Raw genomic sequence first — 21,750 nt, 5'->3', positions numbered from 1 at the left:
GACTTTGGTCTTGGTGGGTAAGGTACTGCTCTGTAGCCTCAAAGGGCAAGGTAGTATGGTGTTTAAGGACTTTAATTTTGGAACCAGACTAGCAAGGTCAAATCTTGTCTCTGCCACTAATAAGCTGTGTGATGGGCAAGTTTCTCAACTGCTATCTACCTCAGATTCCTCATCTAGAAAATGGGGCAAATAATAGTGCCTATGTCATAGCATTGTTCTGAGAACTGACTGAGTCAATGTACATAAGATGTTTAGAGTAGCACCTAGCACATAATGCATGGTGCATCAATATTGGCTGTTTTATTATCTCAGGAGGCAAGAGGTATTTTCTTTAGCAGAGAATTAAATTCTCACTGCCATCTTAGCAACAGAAGTGTTTATGCAACTTAAATTTCTTTGTTCTTTTAGAAAGATACTCTACTTTAGGGCCTTTCTGGGACTATCAATCCTATCAATTGACGTTTAGTTCTCAGGAGTGACTGCTGTGTTTCCACGTTTTAGTTATTTCTTATGGGTTTTAATTCAATACTATATGTATTTTACATCATATATGTATTTTTAAAATGTATGGTCCCCTTAAGAATCGAGAGGAGAAAATCCACCTGCCATGCATTTGTGGAAGAATGCTCAATTAGAAAGATCTTTAAACTTGCCCTTAGCGCCTTAGACCAGTTTTCTTCAGTGTGCCTTAAGCAAGAAAATGGTCGTTTTTCCTAATTATCTATTTTAAAGATGGTGATTATAATTTTTCAATGGTCAGATATTGAATGAATTGTTCAGAAATGAAGTTAGAGTGTGTTAATCAGTATTAATTAACGGAAGCAGAAGGAGGGAGGTGGTGGACAGCTGTAAAGGAGTGTTGTCTACCTTGCCTATTAAGGACTTGTGTGGACTTCCATGAGCAAGGGACAGAAGACATTTATTCTACCTGAAATTTGAGCTATGAAAATTGTCCTGTGTCTAAACATTCTTGATGCCTCCAGCATTTTTTCTAAACTGCAATTTAAAGAAGAACAAGAAAGCAAGTAGTTTGCAAATGGTGCCTCTGAACAAATGGCCAACATTCCAGATGGGGTTTTGTGGGGCTCCACCCACATTACGCTGACCGAAATGGGGGTGACCCAAGGACAGTAGATCCTTTTGTTGTATTGTTTTGATGCAGAGCAAGTGACATTCCTCAGGGCCCTTTTCATGTAGCAGTCCGCCACAAAATACGTTGCTACTCTTCTTACCTGTGGGACTGGCTTGTATCAACTCCAGCACTTTTAGGCTTACCTGATGGCAAATGAAAACTGATACTGGTGGGCAGCGTTATGGCTACTTGGTTACTGGACAGCCATTCACCTGTTTCCAAGTCCTTTGAGCAGTTTCAGTTTAACCCTGAAAAATTGTTTATGAGCAATGATATATACCCATATAGCCAAGAATATATTTATACAAGAAAAATAGAAAAATATGCACCTATGTTCTCTTCATATGATATATATTACACATTCATGCTGGGATTAGACATTGTATCATGATGATGGGTGCATATGGGTTTGTTTGTACACCTGTTTACGTGGTGTAATGTGACTCTGTTTGTATAGGTGCATGTCTATGTGGATATAGATACATGTAGACACTCTGAAAACAGCGCTTCTGTGGCTATAGAGTGAACAAAGCCCCAAACCCATTGATTATGTGAATGTTGCTCATATAATACACAAATCCTATAGCACTGCTAAATGTGAGAATTGTGGGAAAAGGGAGATGGTCTTAGAATGTCTTCTATAACATTCCTTGTGACATTGTGATTTAATTGTCCTGGAATGTAGCACAAGAGGTTTGCACCTCTTACCCGCTTGAGCACTGAGAAAATTATAGGCTCAACCAAATTACAGTGAAACAAAATCTGTTGAAAATGAACAATCTATTTTATGAATTATGCCACAATATAAATATTCAATAATTAATACATGCTAATACACACATTCAATATATTCAACTTTTCAACTGCAAATATTTTCTAGAATGCCTTTATGTAGTTACATCTACTGTCTGTGGAAACTGAATTTTAGTTTTAGCTTTGGGTAAATTTCAAACAATGACAGTTCACTGGAAGTGATTCCAGATGCCATTGAATATAGAAATTGAAAACTGGCAGCTAGCATGCCAGATTTTGCCAACAGTTGGGTTTTGTTTGGCCGCTTGGTATCTGTATGTGTTTGTGTGTGTGTGTGTGTGTGTGTGTGTGTGTGTGTGTGTAAACATTTTATCGAGGTATAATTGTGACACAATAAACTGCATGTATTTAAAGTATACAATTTGATATTTCACAGGTATATACCTGTGAAACCATCTTTACAATCAAGATAATTAACATATTCTTCACCACGGAAAGTTTTCTCATTGCCCTTTGTAATCCCTCCTTCCTGTCCTTAGCCCCTGCAGACAATCACTGATCTGCTTTCTGTCACTATAGATTAGTATGAGCTTTCTGAACTACTAATTTCTGAATGGAATCATATGGTATGTACTCCTTTTATGTCTGGCTTCTTTCACTCAGCATAATTAGTATGAGATTCATCCAAAAATCATAATAATTACAAAGGTTTTCTCCTATGTTTACTTGTAGAAGTTTTATAATTTAGGTTTTACATTAGGGTCTACATCCACGTTAAGTTAATTTTTGAACATGATCTATGTTCTGTATCTATGGTTCCATAGATGGAAGTTCTTTTTTTTATATATGAATACTGAATTATCCCAGCATGCACTGTTTGTTGGAAAGACTATTCTTTATTCACTGCACTGCTGTGACATTCTCAAGCTGGGGCAATTGTAGCACTTACCTCATTTTCCATTTCTCAGAGGTCAGTGTCCCTCATTGACTGATGTCCAGTGTCTTGAAAACCATTGTTTCATATATTTAGTCTATTTTTGTTTATTTTAAGTGGGAAGGTAAGTCTGATCCCCGCTGCCTCCATCTTGGTGAGAAGTAGAAGTCCCGTGCTTAGAGTATCTTTGAAATTTTAAATTGTGTTTCCAATAGATAAAAATTAGGAAATATCGTATTCAATCTAGATTTCTGGCTTCTCATGGAAAATCTGCAGATTTGGCAAAATGAGATATACACTCCACGTGGCATCAATCGATTGCACAGTTCCCTCTTTCTTTGTGGCAGGAGCTTCCTAGCTTCTCCCAGTCCCCATCTTGCTTGCTTCACTTATTTAACTTACCTACTCGACCCCCTTAGGCCTGATCAGTCCAAGTCTTTCATTTCATTCAGGAGGAAAGGGAGAGAGGCAAAGTGAGATGGTATTAGAATCTGGGTTATCTGGCTCCAAATGCAATGGTATTTCCACTGAGATTGAACAGTCATACTGTATTACTGGTATGGAGATAAGCAAACTGAAGGTCTCATTAATTGCTGACAGATTTAGATGCTCAGTGCCTATGACTCACACTCTTCTTACATCTTGATATTTATCTGTGAAGTTTATTATAATTTATCTGTTGCAGTATTTGGAAGCAAATTATGTAGCAGGGATTTAACTGTTAATTTTTTTAAAAAGAATTGCTTATTCAGCAAAACCATCTTTTGAGGATTATCATTTTTCCTTATTAAATAAATTGCCTGCACACCTATCAGAATGACCAAAATCTGGAACACTGATGACACCAAATGCTGATGAGGTTGTGGAGCAGTAAGAACTCTCATTCGTTGCTGGTGGGAATGCAAAATGGTGCAGCCACTTTGGAAGACAGCTTGGCAATTTCTTACAAAACTAAAATACTCTTACTGTTTGATCCAGGAATCATGCTCCTTGGTATTTACCCAAAGGAGTTGAAAACTTATTTTCACCCCAAAACCTGCACGTGAATGTTTATAGACGCTTTATGTATAATGACCAAAACTTGGAAGCAACCACGATATCTTCAGTAGGCGAATAAATAAACTGTGGCACATTTGGACAATGGAATATCATTCATTGCTAAAAAGAAATGGGCTGTTAAGCCACGAAAAGACATGGAGGAAGCTTAAATGCATATTTCTGAAGTGAAAGAAGCCAATCTGAAAAGGTTACATAATGAATGATTCTAACTATATGACGTTCTTACCCCAAAACTATGGAGACAGTAAAAAGGTTAGTGGTTGTCTGAGGCTGCGGGGAGGGAGAGATGAATAGCCAGAGCACAAAGGAACTTTAGGTCAGTGAAAATACTTCGTGTAATACCATAATGATAGGTACATGTTGTTACACATTTGTCCAAACCCATAGAATGTACAACACCAAGAGTGAACTGTAATGTAAACTATGGACTCTGGGTTATAATGATATGTAAATGTAGGTTCATCAGTGGTAACAAGGTACCACTCTGGTGGGGGATGCTGATAATTGGGGAGGCTGAATATGTGAGGGAGCAGGGGTATATGGGAAATCTCTGTACCTTCCATTCAATTTTGCTATGAACCTTAAACTGCTCTAAAAAGTAAAGCCTTAATAAAAATAAATAAATTGCTGGCAGCCTTTATGTCGAGTGTCACAAGCTCTGAGTTCCCACCATAAGATAATACTGAAATGACAACAACGTAGAGAATATGTTTATGGTATTTCTCATCTATTCATAAATTTTTTTATATTATTGAAGGTGTTTATGTATATGTATATACATGGAGAAATTCAATCTGTTAGCCTGGGAAATGATGTAATAACAAGCTATATTTACCCATCCTCTGTCTCAATTGATTAGTCAAAGTATTATTAAACTGTTGTACAAAATATAGGAATAAGGGTCAAGAAACAAACCACAGAACCACTAAGGATCACGTGAAGTCACACTTTCTTAGTGTGAAGATGCATTTTTGGAAACAAGTCCAACATCTTATAAAAATCTGTCTCTTTAGTGTCAGATGTTAGATGCGATAGAAAAATAAACTATGTAGAACAATTTATAACTTTTGATTTCATATTCTGGCTTAAAAAATAGACCCTGTAGAAAAAGAACTGAAGGCATAATATGGAATTATATTGGTATTATTTTACTGACTTACCACAGATGACTATTTCTGATTTAGAAACAAAAAGGAACTGTCAAACTCTCTTATGATTTCCATGTGTTGGATTATATTAGATACCTAACAGAAACTTGTTTTACCTGCTTGCAAGAGCTTTTAAAACTGCCTGTGTGACAAAGAATACCATTCCAAAAGCAAAGTGGGAACATGCTTTTACTAAGATAGCAGATCATAGCAAAGCTTGGGCTTCTGGGGAATATGTCCCCTTCCAGCCCAGCAGCTGGAGAGCTGCCCTTGACCGACAGAACGGAGCAGAGAAGCTCAGGATGTGGGTTTCTGCTTTTTGGAGCTGACAGTATTGGGGTGTAGGATACTTTATATATTGATAAGTTCTCAGACAGTAAATTCTGCTCCTCTAACAGGTTTTCAAAAGAGTGTTGTTTAAAACCACTCAGCGCGTTTTCTGTTTCTCTCATGCTTACCTCTCTTCCTTCCTATTTTCTCTCTCTTCCTCTCTTTGCCTTTCCCCCCTTGTCCTCTGCACCTTCTTAGGACTTGCTTCTTTCTGGATTCGAGCATGTCTATGTTAGCCTCTCCTTGAGAATCCTCACTTAACCGCACCTCTCCACGCGTATCTTTCTCCCCCTTAGCATGTCTCTTTAGAAGGCTTAAACAGGACATTCACACCCACTGTGTCTCCTCAAATCCAGCAACGTGACCAGTTTCTGTCCCCAGTTCCCTTCCCAAGCTTCCATTCTGGCTAATATCTCCTGTGGTCTGTTCATGGAGAGAAAGATGGATCAGACTGAATTTTGTAGCGATCTCATGCCTCCTTGGGCAGAGTTTGTTTCTCCTCTTCCTAAGCCCATTTGACTACCGGAGACATTTTTCTCACTTTATTTTCTTCTCACTTCATTTTTCTTACATTTTCTCCACCTTCTCCCTCCTGACTCTTCATTAACCTGACCATCGACTCCTTTGGGCTCTACACTCAACATCGATTTCCTCCCAGAGCGTATCTCCTCTTATTGCATTTCCTACATTTTCATAGACAATCTGTAATTTAAAGTTTTGTTTTGCCCCCAAAGCTTGGAAATATGCTGATAAGTTTTTGATAGTCTGGGTTTCTTTCACCATCTTCCTTCACTCCCCATCACTCTTGGTTTTCCTTTATTAAAACAAAAAATGGGGCCTCCCTGGTGGCGCAGTGGTTGGGAGTCCGCCTGCCGATGCAGGGGATACGGGTTCGTGCCCCGGTCTGGGAGGATCCCATATGCCGCGGAGCGGCTGGGCCCGTGAGCCATGGCCGCTGGGCCTGCGCGTCAGGAGCCTGTGCTCCGCAGCGGGGGAGGCCACGGCAGTGAGAGGCCCGCATACCACAAAAAAACAAACAAACAAACAAACAAAAATGTGGGCTTCCCTGGTGGCGCAGTGGTTGGGAGTCCGCCTGCCCATGCAGGGGACATGGGTTCGTGCCCCGGTCCGGGAGGATCCCACATGCCGCGGAGCAGCTGGGCCCGTGAGCCATGGCCGCTGAGCCTGCGCGTCCGGAGCCTGTGCTCCGCAATGGGAGAGGCCACTTTGTTTTCCTTTATTAGAACAAAAAATGTTATTGTCACCACTGGAGAGAGCATTTACTCAAAGTTGATTTTCTCTCCTGAAGACATCTTTCTTTTCACACATAGTTGTGCACATCTCTTTCCTTGTTGCGACTCCTGGAGACCATTCGTGATGAGATGTTTATTTTGTGTTTGTGGCTCTTTATCATTTTCCTCCCAGTCATCCTTCCTTATCTCCATTCTAAGCCTAACTTTGACTTCCTTGCCTTGAGGAAGGTTGTAGATGGGTCTGAAGATGAGGTGCTTGAAGTGGCTCCCTGGCCCTCCTTCAGCTGCTGGCTTTTGCTTTCCTGGAGAGGACTATGCTGTGGGGAGGGGAGGGTAGGCGAGTAGAAGGTTGGGGGGATGGAAAGTGATGGAGAGAGAGTCTCCTCCTGGCCTGGGGAGGAGACAGAGGGTCATGGTCCATGGCTCCCGTGAAGGCTGGTGACCTGTGACCCACTCTCACATGCCTTAAGGGAAGGACAAGGCTGGGACTAGGGTGAGGCAAGTGAGGCAACTGATTCAGGCATAAAATTGGAGAGGACTCTAAAAAAAACTCAGTAATCAAGGTAATTATATTTTATGCAATATTTTAAAAAGTAAAAATTAATGCAAAAAAATCCATGATGAACAAATATCAATATTTTAAATAAAGACAGGATGAAGAAGGGGTTGAACTCCAGAGGATGGTAGCTGGTGTATCCCAGGCATTGTTGCCCCCAGGCAGCTTAGCAATGATTCCCAGGCTCCAAGGGCACGGATGTAGCAGAGTCCCTTGATTTCTAGGAATCCTGGGGGTTTGGGCAGGAGCCATCCCAACAGCAGCCAGTAAGGAGAGATGGACAGAGGGGGCATATGTAAAAATTTTTTGATGTCGAAAAACCCCTGGAGACCTTTGCCTAGCCATGGATAGGAGCCCAGATAATGGTAGAAATGGGGCCTTGCTTTTGGATAGATTTTTTTTTTTTTCAAATAAATAGAAATAAGGCACTTACTGCACTCACAGCTTTACTGTTGCAAATTCATACCGAGTACACTGCCTCCATCTGGAGCTTTGTCACTATCTTGAGTGAGGAATGGGAAGCTGAGATTCTTTATTTTCTCTGCCCAATTCTGTATTGCCTTCCCTTCCCTATCACGAAGTCCTCTCCTGTTATTAACCTGTGACTCACTGACCTGGCTTTCATACGTTTAAAGATCTGGAAAGAATATATAAAAAACCAAAGACATCCTCTGTTTCTTGCTTTCATATCCTTAAGATCTGACCTCTTTTTTTCAAGTCTCAGAATCGGCACCCTAATATGGGTTCTGCAAGGCAGCTTGACTTGACGAAACGGTCATGGGCCCCATGAATGCTAGGCCTGACTCTGCTCTGAACGAGCTGTGTGAATGTGGATAAGTGAGTAACTTTCACTCTCTGACCCTCAGTTTCCTCATCTGTGCAGAGGGGGTTAAACCAGATGAGCTCTAAGGTTTCTCTCTGGCCCAACATTCCATGCGTTCTAAGGATGATTTTATTTGTCACTGAAATGCGATTTCCAGCCAGTTCACTCACTTTAAAACAGCCCAGCTCTGATCTTACTTCTCACCCTGTACTTTGGCATTGTAGTTTCCATTTTCGAAATCTGTTGGCCTTTAGTTGTCATCTGTGTTAAAATCAGATTCTTCACTCTTGGTTTCAAGATGCCAGCTTATCAAAGGAAACTCTCTAACAAGGTCTTTGCTCTGCTTGAATGTAAACTTTGCTGAATGTTAAAGCAGAAAAAGAAACCATAAGACTTTGGGCCAACCATAAACTAGTTTCCTCATCTGTGAAATAAAGAGGTTTTATTAGATGCTCTTTTAAGCCCTTTTCAGTTTTAAAATTCTAAATTACTTCAAGAAGCATGATGTTCTTAGATTCTGAATAAGTTTGATATCTTTTTTGTCCCAATCATCAGCTTTTAGAGTATTCCAAGCTTCTTCTCCCATCGATTACCTACAGATTTACATAGAAGTATCAGCTTCTGGGGGCCGGAGGAAGATGGCGGAAGAGTAAGACGCGGAGATCACCTTCCTCCCCACAGATACATCAGAAATTCATCTACACGTGGAACAACTCCTACAGAACACCTACTGAACGCCGACAGAAGACCTCAGACCCCCTAAAAGGCAAGAAACTCCCCACATACCTGGGTAGGGCAAAAGAAAAAAAGAATAAACAGAGACAATAGGATAGGGACGGGACCTGCACCAGTGGGAGGGAGCCGTGAAGGAGGGAAGGTTTCTACACACTGCAAGCCCCTTCGCGGGCGGAGACTGCAGGTGGCGGAGGGGGAAAGCTTCGGAGTAGCGGAGGAGAGCACAGCAACAGGGGTGTGGAGGGCAAAGCGGAGAGATTCCGGCACAGAGGATCGGTGCCCTCAGGCACACACCAGCCCGAGAGGCTTGTCTGCTCGGCCGCCGTGGCGGGCGGGGCTGGGAGCTGAGGCTTGGGTATCGGCTTTCAGTCGGAGCGCAGGGAGAGGACTGGGGCTGGCGGCAGGAAGAGAGCCTGAAGGGGTTAGTGCACCACGGCTAGCCCGGAGGGAGTCCGGGGAAAGGGTCTGGAGTTGCTGAAGAGGCAAGAGTCTTTTTTCACTTTCACTTTCGTTTCCTGGTGTGCGAGGAGAGGGCATTAAAAGGGCTGCTTAGGGAAGCGCCGGAGACAGGCGCGAGCCGCGGGTAAGGCGTGGACCTCGGAGACGGGCGTGGGCCGCCGCTGCCCGCCGCCGCCGCGGCCCGCCGCCGCCCACCGCCCGCCGCCGCCCGCCGCCGCCCGCCGCCGCCGCCGCCCGCCGCCGCCGCCGCCGCCCGACGCGGCCCGCCGCCGCCGCCGCCCCCGCGGCCCGCCGCCGCCGCCACCGCCGCCGCGGCCCGCCGCCGCCCCCGCGGCCCGCCGCCGCCGCCGCCGAGGCCCGCTGCCGCCGCCGCCCCCCGCCGCCCGCCACCGCCGCCGCCTGCCGCCGCCCGCCGCCGCCGCCGCAGCCGCGGGGCCTGTGTGCGAGCGCGGGTCACTGTCCGCCCCGCCTTCCGGGGGACCTGTGCACCCCGCCACTGCCGGGGTCCCGAGACCCGGGGACGGCTTTCCCGGGAAAGCGCACGGAGCGCCACGGGCTGCTGCAACGTCACGCCGGCCTCTGCCGCCGCAGGCCCGCCCCACACTGCGCGCCCCGCCCTCCCCTCTGCCTGAGTGAGCCAGAGCCCCCGAATCAGCGGCTCCTTTAAACCCGTCCTGTCTGAGCGAAGAACGGACGCCCTCTGGCGACCTACGCACAGAGGCGGGGCCAGGTCCAAGGCTGAGACCCGGGAGCTGTGAGAGCAGAGTCAGGGAAATCTCTCTGTGCAGCCTCGGAGGCAGCGGATTAAAGCTCCACGGTCCATTTGATGTGCCCTGCGTCTGTGGAGTGCATGAATGGACAGCGAATCATCCCAAATTGAGGAAGTGGACTTTGAGGACAAGATTTAAGACTTTCCCCCCTTTTCCTCTTTTTACAACGAATTATTCCAAAGTAAGGAGGTGGACTTAGAGAGCAAGATTTCAGACTTCTTGCCCTTTTCCTCTTTTTACAACGAATTATCCCAAATTGAGGAGGTGGGCTTGGAGAGCAAGATTTTTGATTTTTCCCCCTGCTCTCTTTTTGTGAATGTGTATGTGTAATCTTCTGTGTAAGATTCTCTCTGTATAGCTTTGCTTCCACCATATGTCCCAGGGTTGTATCGGTCCGTTTTTTTTTTTTTTTTTTTTTTTTTTTTTTTTTTTTCAATAATTACTTTCTAATTTTAATAACGCTACTATATTTCATACTTTATTCTATTTTACTTTACCTGCTCTTTCTTTTTTTCCTACCTTCCCTTCCTCCCTCCCTCCCTCCGCTCTTCCTTTCCTTCTTTCTTTTTCTTACCTCCCTCCCTCCCACCCTTCTTCTTTCCACTTTCTTTTTCTTTCCTTCCTCCCTCCCTCCCTCCTGTCTTTCTTTCTTTCTTCCCTTCCTCCCTCCCTCCCTCCCTTCTTCCATTCACTCTTCCTTTTGCTTTCATTGCCCCCTCCCTCCCTCCTTTCTTTCCTTCTTTCTTTCCATCCTTCCTCACTCCCTCCCTCCTTTCTTTCTTTCTTCCTTCCTTCCTTCCTTTCTTCCCTTCTTCCTTTCTTTCCCTCTCTCTTTCTCTCTTCTACTAATTCTTTCTTTCTGCTTTTTCTCCCTGTTATTCTGAGCTGGGTGGATGAAAGGCTCTTGGTGCTGCAGCCAGGAGCCAGTGCTGTGCCTCTGAAGTGGGAGAGCCAACTTCAGGACACGGGTCCACAAGAGACCTCCCAGCTCCACATAATATCAAGCAGCGAAAATCTCCCAGAGATCTCCATCCCAACACCAGCACCCAGCTTCAGTCAACGACCAGCAAGCTACAGTGCTGGTCACCCTATGCCAAGCAACTAGCAAGGCAGGAACACAACCCCACCCATTAGCAGAGAAGCTACCTAAAAACATAATAAGGCCATAGGCACCCCAAAACACACCACCAGACGTGGACCTGTCCACCAGAAAGACAAGATCGAGCCTCAACCACCAGAACACAGGCATTAGTCCCCCCCACCAGGAAGTCTATACAACCTACTGAAACAACCTTAGCCACTGGGGTCAGACACGAAAAACAACGGGAACTACGAATCTGCAGCCTGCAAAAAGGAGACCCCAAACACAGTAACATAAGCAAAATGAGAAGACAGAAAAACACACAGCAGGTGAAGGAGCAAGATAAAAACCTACCAGACCTAACAAATGAAGAGGTAATAGGCAGTCTACCTGAAAAAGAATTCAGAATAATGATGGTAAAGATGATCCAAAATCTTGGAAATAGAATAGACAAAATGCAAGAAACAGTTAACAAGGACCTAGAAGAACTAAAGATGAATCAAGCATCGATTAAAAACACAATACATGAAATAAAAAATACTCTAGATGGGATCAATAGCAGAATAACTGAGGCAGAAGAACGGATAAGTGAGGTGGAAGATAAAATAGTGGAAATAACTGATGCAGAGCAAAATAAAGAAAAAAGATTGAAAAGAACAGAGGACAGTCTCAGAGACCTCTGGGACAACATTAAACGCACCAACATTCGAATTATAGGGGTTCCAGAAGAAGAAGAGAAAAAGAAAGGGACTGAGAAAATATTTGAAGAGATTATAGTTGAAAACTTCCCCAATATGGGAAAGGAAATAGTTAATCAAGTCCAGGAGGCACAGAGAGTCCCATACAGAATAAATCCAAGGAGAAATACACCAAGGCACATATTAATCAAACTGTCAAAAATTAAACACAAAGAAATCATATTAAAAGCAGCAAGGGAAAAACAACAAATAACACACAAGGGAATCCCCATCAGGTTAACAGCTGATCTCTCAGCAGAAACTCTACAAGCCAGAAGGGAGTGGCAGGACATAATTAAAGTGATGAAGGAGAGAAACCTGCAGCCAAGATTACTCTACCCAGCAAGGATCTCATTCAGATTTGATGGAGAAATTAAAACGTTTACAGACAAGCAAAAGCTGAGAGAGTTCAGCACCACCAAACCAGCTTTACAACAAATGCTAAAGGAACTTCTCTAGGCAAGAAACACAACAGAAGAAATATACCTACAATAACGAACCCAAAGCAATTAAGGAAATGGGAATAGGAACATACATATCAATAATTACCTTAAATGTAAATGGACTAAATGCTCCCACCAAAAGACACAGAGTGGCTGAATGGATACAAAAACAAGACCCATATATATGCTGTCTACAAGAGACCCACTTCAGACCTAAAGACACATACAGATTGAAAGTAAGGGGATGGAAAAAGATATTCCATGCAAATGGAAATCAAAAGAAAGCTGGAGTAGCAATTCTTATATCAGACAAAATAGACTTTAAAATAAAGACTATTAGAAGAGACAAAGAAGGACACTACATAATGATCAAGGGATCGATCCAAGAAGAAGATATAACAATTGTAAATATTTATGCACCCAACATAGGAGCACCTCAATACATAAGGCAAATACTAACAGCCATAAAAGGGGAAATCGACAGTAACACAATCATAGTAGGGGACTTTAACACCCCACTTTCACCAATGGACAGATCGTCCAAAATGAAAATAAATAAGGAAACACAAGCTTTAAATGATACATTAAACAAGATGGACTTAGTTGATATTTATAGGACATTTCATCCAAAAACAACAGAATACACATTTTTCTCAAGTGCTCATGGAACATTCTCCAGGATAGATCATATCTTGGGTCACAAATCAAGCCTTGGTAAATTTAAGAAAATTGAAATTGTATCAAGTATCTTTTCCGACCACAATGCTATGAGACTAGACATCAATTACAGGAAAAGATCTGTAAAAAATACAAACACATGGAGGCTAAACAATACACTACTCAATAACGAAGTGATCACTGAAGAAATCAGAGAGGAAATTAAAAAATACCTAGAAACAAATGACAATGGAGACACGACAACCCAAAACCTATGGGATGCAGCAAAAGCAGTTCTAAGGGGGAAGTTTATAGCAATACAATCCCACCTTAAGAAACAGGAAACATTTCGAGTAAACAACCTGACCCTGCACCTAAAGCAATTAGAGAAAGAAGAACAAAAAACCCCCAAAGCTAGCAGAAGGAAAGAAATCATAAAGATCAGATCAGAAATAAATGAAAAAGAAATGAAGGAAACGATAGCAAAGATCAACCAAACTAAAAGCTGGTTCTTTGAGAAGATAAACAAAATTGACAAACCATTAGCCAGACTCATCAAGAAAAGAAGGGAGAAGACTCAAATCAATAGAATTAGAAATGAAAAAGGAGAAGTAACAACTGACACTGCAGAAATACAAAAGATCATGAGAGATTACTACAAGCAACTCTATGCCAATAAAATGGACAACCTGGAAGAAATGGACAAATTCTTAGAAATGCACAACCTGCCAAGACTGACTCAGGAAGAAATAGAAAATATGAATAGACCAATCACAAGCACTGAAATTGAAACTGTGATTAAAAATCTTCCATCAAACAAAAGCCCAGGACCAGATGGCTTCACAGGCGAATTCTATCAAACATTTAGAGAAGAGCTAACACCCATCCTTCTCAAACTCTTCCAAACAATTTCAGAGGAAGGAACACTCCCAAACTCATTCTACGAGGCCACCATCACCTTGATACCAAAACCAGGCAAGGATGTCACAAAGAAAGAAAACTACAGGCCAATATCACTGATGAACATAGATGCAAAAATCCTCAACAAAATACTAGCAAACAGAATCCAACAGCACATTAAAAGGATCATACACCATGATCAAGTGGGGTTTATCCCAGGAATGCAAGGATTCTTCAATATACGCAAATCAATCAATGTGATACACCATATTAACAAGTTGAAGGAGAAAAACCATATGATCATCTCAATAGATGCAGAGAAAGCTTTCGACAAAATTCAACACCCATTTATGATAAAAACCCTGCAGAAAGTAGGCATAGAGGGAACTTTCCTCAACATAATAAATGCCATATATGACAAACCCACAGCCAACATTGTCCTCAATGGTGAAAAACTGAAACCATTTCCACTAAGATCAGGAACAAGACAAGGTTGCCCACTCTCACCACTCTTATTCAACCTAGTTTTGGAAGTTTTAGCCACAGCAATCAGAGAAGAAAAGGAAATAAAAGGAATCCAAATCGGAAAAGAAGAAGTAAAGCTGTCATTGTTTGCAGATGACATGATACTATACATAGAGAATCCTAAAGATGCTACCGAAAAACTACTAGAGCTAATCAATGAATTTGGTAAAGTAGCAGGTTACAAAATTAATGTACAGAAATCTCTGGCATTCCTGTACACTAATGATGAAAAATCTGAAAATGAAATCAAGAAAACACTCCCATTTACCATTGCAACAAAAAGAATAAAATATCTAGGAATAAACCTACCTAAGGAGACAAAAGACCTGTATGCAGAAAATTATAAGACACTGATGAAAGAAATTAAAGATGATACAAACAGATGGAGAGATATACCATGCTCCTGGATTGGAAGAATCAATATTGTGAAAATGACTCTACTACCCAAAGCAATCTACAGATTCAATGCAATCCCTATCAAACTACCACTGGCATTTTTCACAGAACTAGAACAAAAAATTTCAAAATTTGTTTGGAAAAACAAAAGACCCCGAATAGCCAAAGCAATCTTGAGAACGAAAAAAGGAGCTGGAGGAATCAGGCTCCCTGACTTCAGACTATACTACAAAGCTACAGTAATTAAGACAGTGTGGTACTGGCATAAAAACAGAAAGATAGATCAGTGGATCAGGATAGAAAGCCCAGAGATAAACCCACGCACATATGGCCAACTTATCTTTGATAAAGGAGGCAGGAATGTACAGTGGAGAAAGGACAGCCTCTTCAATAAGTGGTGCTGGGAAAACTGGACAGGGACATGTAAAAGTATGAGATTAGATCATTCCCTAACACCATACACAAAAATAAGCTCAAAATGGATTAAAGACTTAAATGTAAGGCCAGAAACTATCAAACTCTTAGAGGAAAACATAGGTAGAACACTCTATGACATAAATCACAGCAAGATCCTTTTGGACCCACCTCCTAGAGAAATGGAAATAAAAACAAAGATAAACAAATGGGACCTAATGAAACTGAAAAGCTTTTGCACAGCAAAGGAAACCATAAACAAGACCAAAAGACAACCCTCAGAATGGGAGAAAATATTTGCAAATGAAGCAACTGACAAAGGATTAATCTCCAAAATTTATAAACAGCTCATGCAGCTCAATAGCAAAAAAACAAACAACCCAATCCAAAAATGGGCAGAAGACTTAAATAGGCATTTCTCCAAAGAAGATATACAGACTGCCAACAAACACATGAAAGAATGCTCAACATCATTAATCATTAGAGAAATGCAAATCAAAACTACAATGAGATATCATCTCACACCAGTCAGAATGGCCACCATCAAGAAATCTAGAAACAATAAATGCTGGAGAGGGTGTGGAGAAAAGGGAACACTCTTGCACTGCTGGTGGGAATGTGAATTGGTACAGCCACTATGGAGAACAGTATGGAGGTTCCTTAAAAAACTAAAAATAGAACTACCATATGATCCAGCAATCCCACTACTAGGCATATACCCTGAGAAAACCATAATTCAAAAAGAGACATGTACCAAAATGTTCATTGCAGCTCTATTCACAATAGCCCGGAGCTGGAAACAACCTAAGTGTCCATCATCGGATGAATGGATAAAGAAGATGTGGCACATATATACAATGGAATATTACTCAGCCATAAAAAGAAACGAAACTGAGCTATTTGTAATGAGGTGGATAGACCTAGAGTCTGTCATACAGAGTGAAGTAAGTCAGAAAGAGAAAGACAAATACCGTATGCTAACACATATATATGGAATATAAGAAAAAAAAATGTCATGAAGAACCTAGGGGTAAAACGGGAATAAAGACACAGACCTACTTGAGAATGGACTTGAGGATATGGGGAGGGGGAAGGGTAAGCTGTGACAAAGCGAAAGAGAGGCATGGACATATATACACTACCAAACGTAGGCTAGATAGACAGTGGGAAGCAGCCGCAGAGCACAGGGAGATCAGCTCGGTGCTTTGTGACTGCCTGGAGGGGAGGGATAGGGAGGGTGGGAGGGAGGGAGATGCATGAGGGAGGGGATGTGGGAACAGATGTATATGTATGACTGATTCACTTTGTTATAAAGCAGAAACTAATTAAAAAAAAATTAAAAAAAAATTAAAAAAAAAAAAAAAAAAAAAAAAAAAAAAAAAAAAGAAGTATCAGCTTCTTAGCTCTTGCTTGGCCCACCAAACTTATGTAACTTGGTGTTTGACGAACACTGCTGTTTTATAAAGAGGTTGGAGAGTTCCCCTAATCCATATTATTTTAAACTTTTAAAAATCTGAAAAACTTTTTAATTTTTTTTTAAGTGTAAAGTGGTCTTTCTAGCCACTACAGAAAAGAAAGCTGTGTATGTTCTCTACTTCATTTGCCAAAAGAACTGCATAGGCTTTCTCATTCTGATGCTTGGGGACTGTGAGATTTGGTCTCTGGATCCTTGTTTTAAAGACAATGGTGGGGTCTCCTTGCTTCCTGGTGTGGTTTCACTGCCAGGTTCTGCGAGTACTTCTGGGTCACTGACCCAGCTCTGCAGTCTCTGGGGCTGCTGAAGGGGCCACTGGGGAAAGCAGGCACCTCCTGTTGAGTCCTGGCTGTGTTGCTCTGTCCCACAGGACTTCAAGAATTTCTTTCTTTTAAGTGGTAGCATATCAGTTATACAGAAATGCACTTTAGGAAACAGTCTTCAGGAGGGCGCAGATAAGTTCTTACAGTCTTAATAGATCATCCCCAACTCACCCTTCAAGTCCCACTTCAGTGTGATAAAGCTAAAAATTTAGCTCTGGCACCGATGCTCAGGGACAGAGTCAACATGCCAGAGGCTCTGCACATATGTACACGTTCTGTGATAACGTGTGGACTTCTGTATTGAGTGAGGCTGAATTCAGAGAGTTGACAGAGCTTATTAAAGTGGATAAAGTGAAAATTGTAGCTTATGATGGTAAAAATACTGGCTTTAATACTACAGAATGCATAGAGGAAAAATGGCTTTTCAGTGCCGTCTTCTGTCATTAAGCAGCACTTTTTGAAGTGCAGGAAAAAAGAGACTTTAAAAAACGTTATTCTAGAAATGCAGGAGTGATTACACTGTGCTACACGGGTTGGAGGATGTCAGTAGAGAGAAGCTTATAATTCTATGACCTCTTACATCATCTTCATTATGCAGCATGAAGAAACTTAACTTTTTATGACAAGTCAAAATTGTTGCCAAAGAACAGTATTTAATAAACTCATTCTAAAACTCAATGTGACTAATAATAGGTGGCACTGTTAAGCTAGCAATATAGAGATATTAGATAAGCATTTTATTAGCTTTAGATAAAGAGCACCATGTTCATTGTAGGGAAGTTGGAAAAATATATCATTTCAGTAAAGTCATGTCAGTTTTATCAGTTGTAAATTTTACAGTTAATAAAAACCATTAGCAAGAGGTTATAGCAAATTCTGGATAAATTTTACTTAGAAAATCCATTTTCTAAAGTAATACAGAGCCAATGGTAACATTGGTATGAGAAACCTACTAAGAAATAAAACTCTGTTAGGAAAAAGTAGATAATCTTCAGACAGAGTTCCCAGCCAAAACAAAGCAACAAAATCAAACCACAAAACCCTGTTCCCAGTAAGACAAAATAGTCCCATTTGACATTAAATCATTTCTTGAATTGGCTATATTGATCAAGATTCATACATTTAAAAATAACCTTACATCCTAATATGTGTTTGACTTTTAATTTAAAAATCTTATTAAATGTAAAATAAAAGGGGATGGTGGTGTGGAGACTCCTGAAGTCTTCGAGTTGAAACTTTCAGTGCTTGGATTCATTTTGGTGAATAGGAAGAGAGCAAGTTGGAGTGAGATTATATGTTTTCTTGATCCTTCTTATGGTTTTATTAGCTATCTCTTCTGTAATGTTCTTCTGCTGCCTTCTCTTTTGAAATACTGGCATACCTTGAAGGTATGACGGGTTCAGTTCCAGACCACTGCAATAAAGTGAATACTGCAGTAAAGTGAGTCACATGAATTTTTGTTTGTTTGTTTCTCAGTGCATACAAAAGTTATGTTAACACTATATATATCTATATATTCTTTTTCAGATTCTTTTCCCATATAGGTTGTTACAAAATATTGAGTAGAGTTCCCTGTGCTACATAGTAGATCCTTGTTGAGTATCTATTTTATATATAGTAGTATGTATGTGTTACTCCCAAATTCCTAATTTATCCCTCCCCTCAACGTTTTCCCTTTGGTAACCATAAGTTTGTTTTCTGTATCTGTGAGTCTGTTTTGTAAATAAGTTCATTTGTATCATTTTTTTTAGATTCCACATATAAGTGATATCATATGATATTTGTCTTTGACTTCACTTAGTATGGTAATCTCTAGGTCCATCCATGTTGCTGCAGATGGCATCATTTCGTCCTTTTTTATGGCTGATTAGTATTCCATTGTATATATGTACCACATCTTCTTTATCCATTCATCTGTTGATGGACATTTAGATTGCTTTCATGCCTTGACTATTGTAAATATGCTGCAGTAAACACTAGGGTGCATGCATCTTTTCTAATTATGGTTTTCTCCAGATGTATGCCCAGGAGTGGGATCGCTGGATCATATGGTAGCTCTATTTTTAGTTTTTTAAGGAAACTCCATACTGTTCCCCATAGTGGCTGTATCAATTTACATTCTCACTAACAGTGTAGGAGGGATCCCTTTTCTCCACACCCTCTCCAGTATTTATTGTTTGTAGACTTTATGATGATGGCCATTCTGACTGGTGTGAGGCGATACCTCATTGTAGTTTTGATTTGCATTTTTCTAATTAGTGATGTTGAGCGTCTTTTAATGTGCCTTTTGGTCATCTGTGTGTCTTCTTTGGAGAAATGTCTATTTAGATTTTCTGCCCATTTTTTGATTGGTTTTTTTGTGTGTTATTTTGCTATTGAGCTGTTTGTATATTTTGGAGATTAATCCCTTTTGGTTGCATTGTTTACAAATATTTTTTCCCATTCTGTAGGTTGTCCTTTCATTTTTCTTTATGGTTTCCTTTGCTGTACAAAAGCTTTTAAGTTTAGTTAGGTCCCATTTGTTTATTTTTATTTTTATTTCCATTACCCTGGGAGACAGATCCAAAAATATATTACTGTGATTTATATCAAAGAGTCCTGCCTATGTTTTCCTCTAGGAATTTTATAATATCTGGTCTTACATTTAGGTCTTTAATCCATCTTGAGTTTATTTTTGTGTATGGTGTTATAGAGTGTTCTAATTTCATTCTTTTACATGTAGCTGTCTGGTTATCCCAGCACCATTTATTGAAGAGAGTGTCTTTTCTCCATTGTATATTCTTGCCTCTTTTGTCGTAGATTAATTGACCGTAGGTGCATGGGTTTATTTGTGGACTTTCTATCCTGTTTCATTGATCGATATTTTTCTTTATGTGCCAATGTCATTCTATTTTGACTAATGTAGCTTTGTAGTATAGTCTGAAGCTAGAGAGCCTGATTCCTCTAGCTCCATTTTTCTTTCTCAAGATTGCTTTGGCTATTTGGGGTCTTTTGTGTCACCATACAAATTAAAAAAATTTTTTTCTGGCTCTGTGAAAAATGCCATTGGCAATTTGAGAGGGATTGCACCAAATCTGTAGATTTCCTTTTACTTATCCACAGTAATTTAAAATTCTTTCAAAGTTGGACTCAGTCCTCTCAAACTATGCTGCTGCTTTATCAACTAAGTTTAGGTACTATTCTAAATCATTTGTTGTTATTTCAACAATCTTCATAGCATCTTCATTAGGAGTAGGTTCCATTTTAAGAAACCACTTTCTTTGTTCATCCATAAGAAGTAAGTCTTCATACATTAAAATTTTACCTTGAGATTGCAGCAATTCAGCCACATCTTCAGGCTCCACTTTTAATTCTAGTTCTCTTGCCTGTTCCACCACATCTGCAGTTACTTCCTCCGCTGAAGTCTTGAACCCCTCAGAGTCATCCATGAGAGTTGGAATCAACTTCTTCCAGATCCCTGTTAATGTTGATATTTTGACCTCTTCCCATGAATCACAAACGTTCTTAATTCACCATCTAGAATGGTGAATCCCTTCCCAAGGTTTTCAATGTACTTTGTCCAGATCCATCAGAGAAATCACTATCTATGGCAGCTAGAGCCTTATAAAATCTATTTCTTAAGTCAAGATAACTCCTTGATCCACAGTCTACAGTATGGATGTTGTATTAGCAGTCATGAAAACATTGCTATTCTTGTTGTACATCTTGATCAGAGCTCTTGGGTGACAAGATGTCAGTAATAATTTGAAAGAAATCTTTTCTGAGCAGTTGGTCTCAACAGTGGGCTTAAAATATTCAGTAAACCATGTTGTCAACACATGTGCTTTCATCCAGGCTTTGTCGTTCCATTTATAGAGCACAGGTAGAGTGATGTAACATCTTTCTTAAGGGCTAGGATTTTTTCAGAGTGGTCAATGAACAGTGGCTTCAACTGAAAGTTGTCAGTTGCATTAGCCCCTAAAAAAGAGAGTCAGCCTGTCTTTTGAAGTTTTGAAGCCAGGCATTGACTTCTCCTCTCTAGCTATGAAAGTCCTAGATGGCATCTTCTTCCAATGCAAGGCTGTTTCATCAGCATGAAAATCTGTTGCTTAGTGTAACCACCTTCATGAATTATCTTAGCTAGATCTTCTGCATCATTTCCTGCAGCTTTTGCATCAGCACTTGCTTCTTCATGTGGCACTTTTATGTTATGGAAATGACCTCTTTCCTTAAACCTCATGGAACAACCTCTGCTAGCTTCCTCACATCTTTCAGCCTTCATGGAATTGAAGAGAGTCAGGGCCTTTCTCTGGATTAGGCTTTGGCTTAAGAGAATGTTATGACTGGTTTGGTCTTCTATCCAGACCATTAAAACGTCCTCCATATTAGCAATAAGGCTGTCTCACTTTCTTATGATTCATGTTTTCAATGGAGTAGCACTTTTAATATCCTTCAAGAACTTTTCTTTGCACCTGTAACTTGGCTAACTCTTCGGCACCAAGAGGCCTAGCTTTCATCCTGTCTCAGCTTTCAATATGCCTTCCTCACTAAGCTTAATCATTTCTAGCTTTTGATTTAAAGTAAGAGATGTACAACTCTTCCTTTCACTTGAACACTCAGAGCCCACTGTAGGGTTATTACTTCATTATTGCTGTGTCTTCAGGAATGGGGAGACTTGAGGAGAGGGAGAGAAATGATGGAATGGTTGGTAGGTGGAGCAGTGAGAACACAGTTTATTGATTAAGTTTGCCATCTTACTTGGATGGGGTTTGTAGCACCCCAAGTCAATTACAACAGTAATATCAAACATCACTGATCATAGATTATCATGACAAATATAATAATAATGAACATATTTGAAATGTTGGG

At 40.8% G+C, this 21,750-nt stretch overlaps 1 pseudogene; it reads left to right on the top strand.

The window, feature by feature from the left end:
- Positions 1–17,349, top strand: part of LOC132491648 (transcription initiation factor IIA subunit 2-like) — a 30,701-nt pseudogene extending 13,352 nt beyond the window's left edge.
- Positions 17,350–21,750: the final 4,401 nt, after the last annotated feature.

The sequence above is a fragment of the Mesoplodon densirostris genome, chromosome 6 (genome assembly GCF_025265405.1).
Source record: "Mesoplodon densirostris isolate mMesDen1 chromosome 6, mMesDen1 primary haplotype, whole genome shotgun sequence".
Classification (NCBI taxonomy): Eukaryota; Metazoa; Chordata; class Mammalia; order Artiodactyla; family Ziphiidae; genus Mesoplodon; species Mesoplodon densirostris.
Note: the sequence above shows the minus strand (reverse complement) of the source record. Positions and strands in the feature narration are given on the sequence as shown.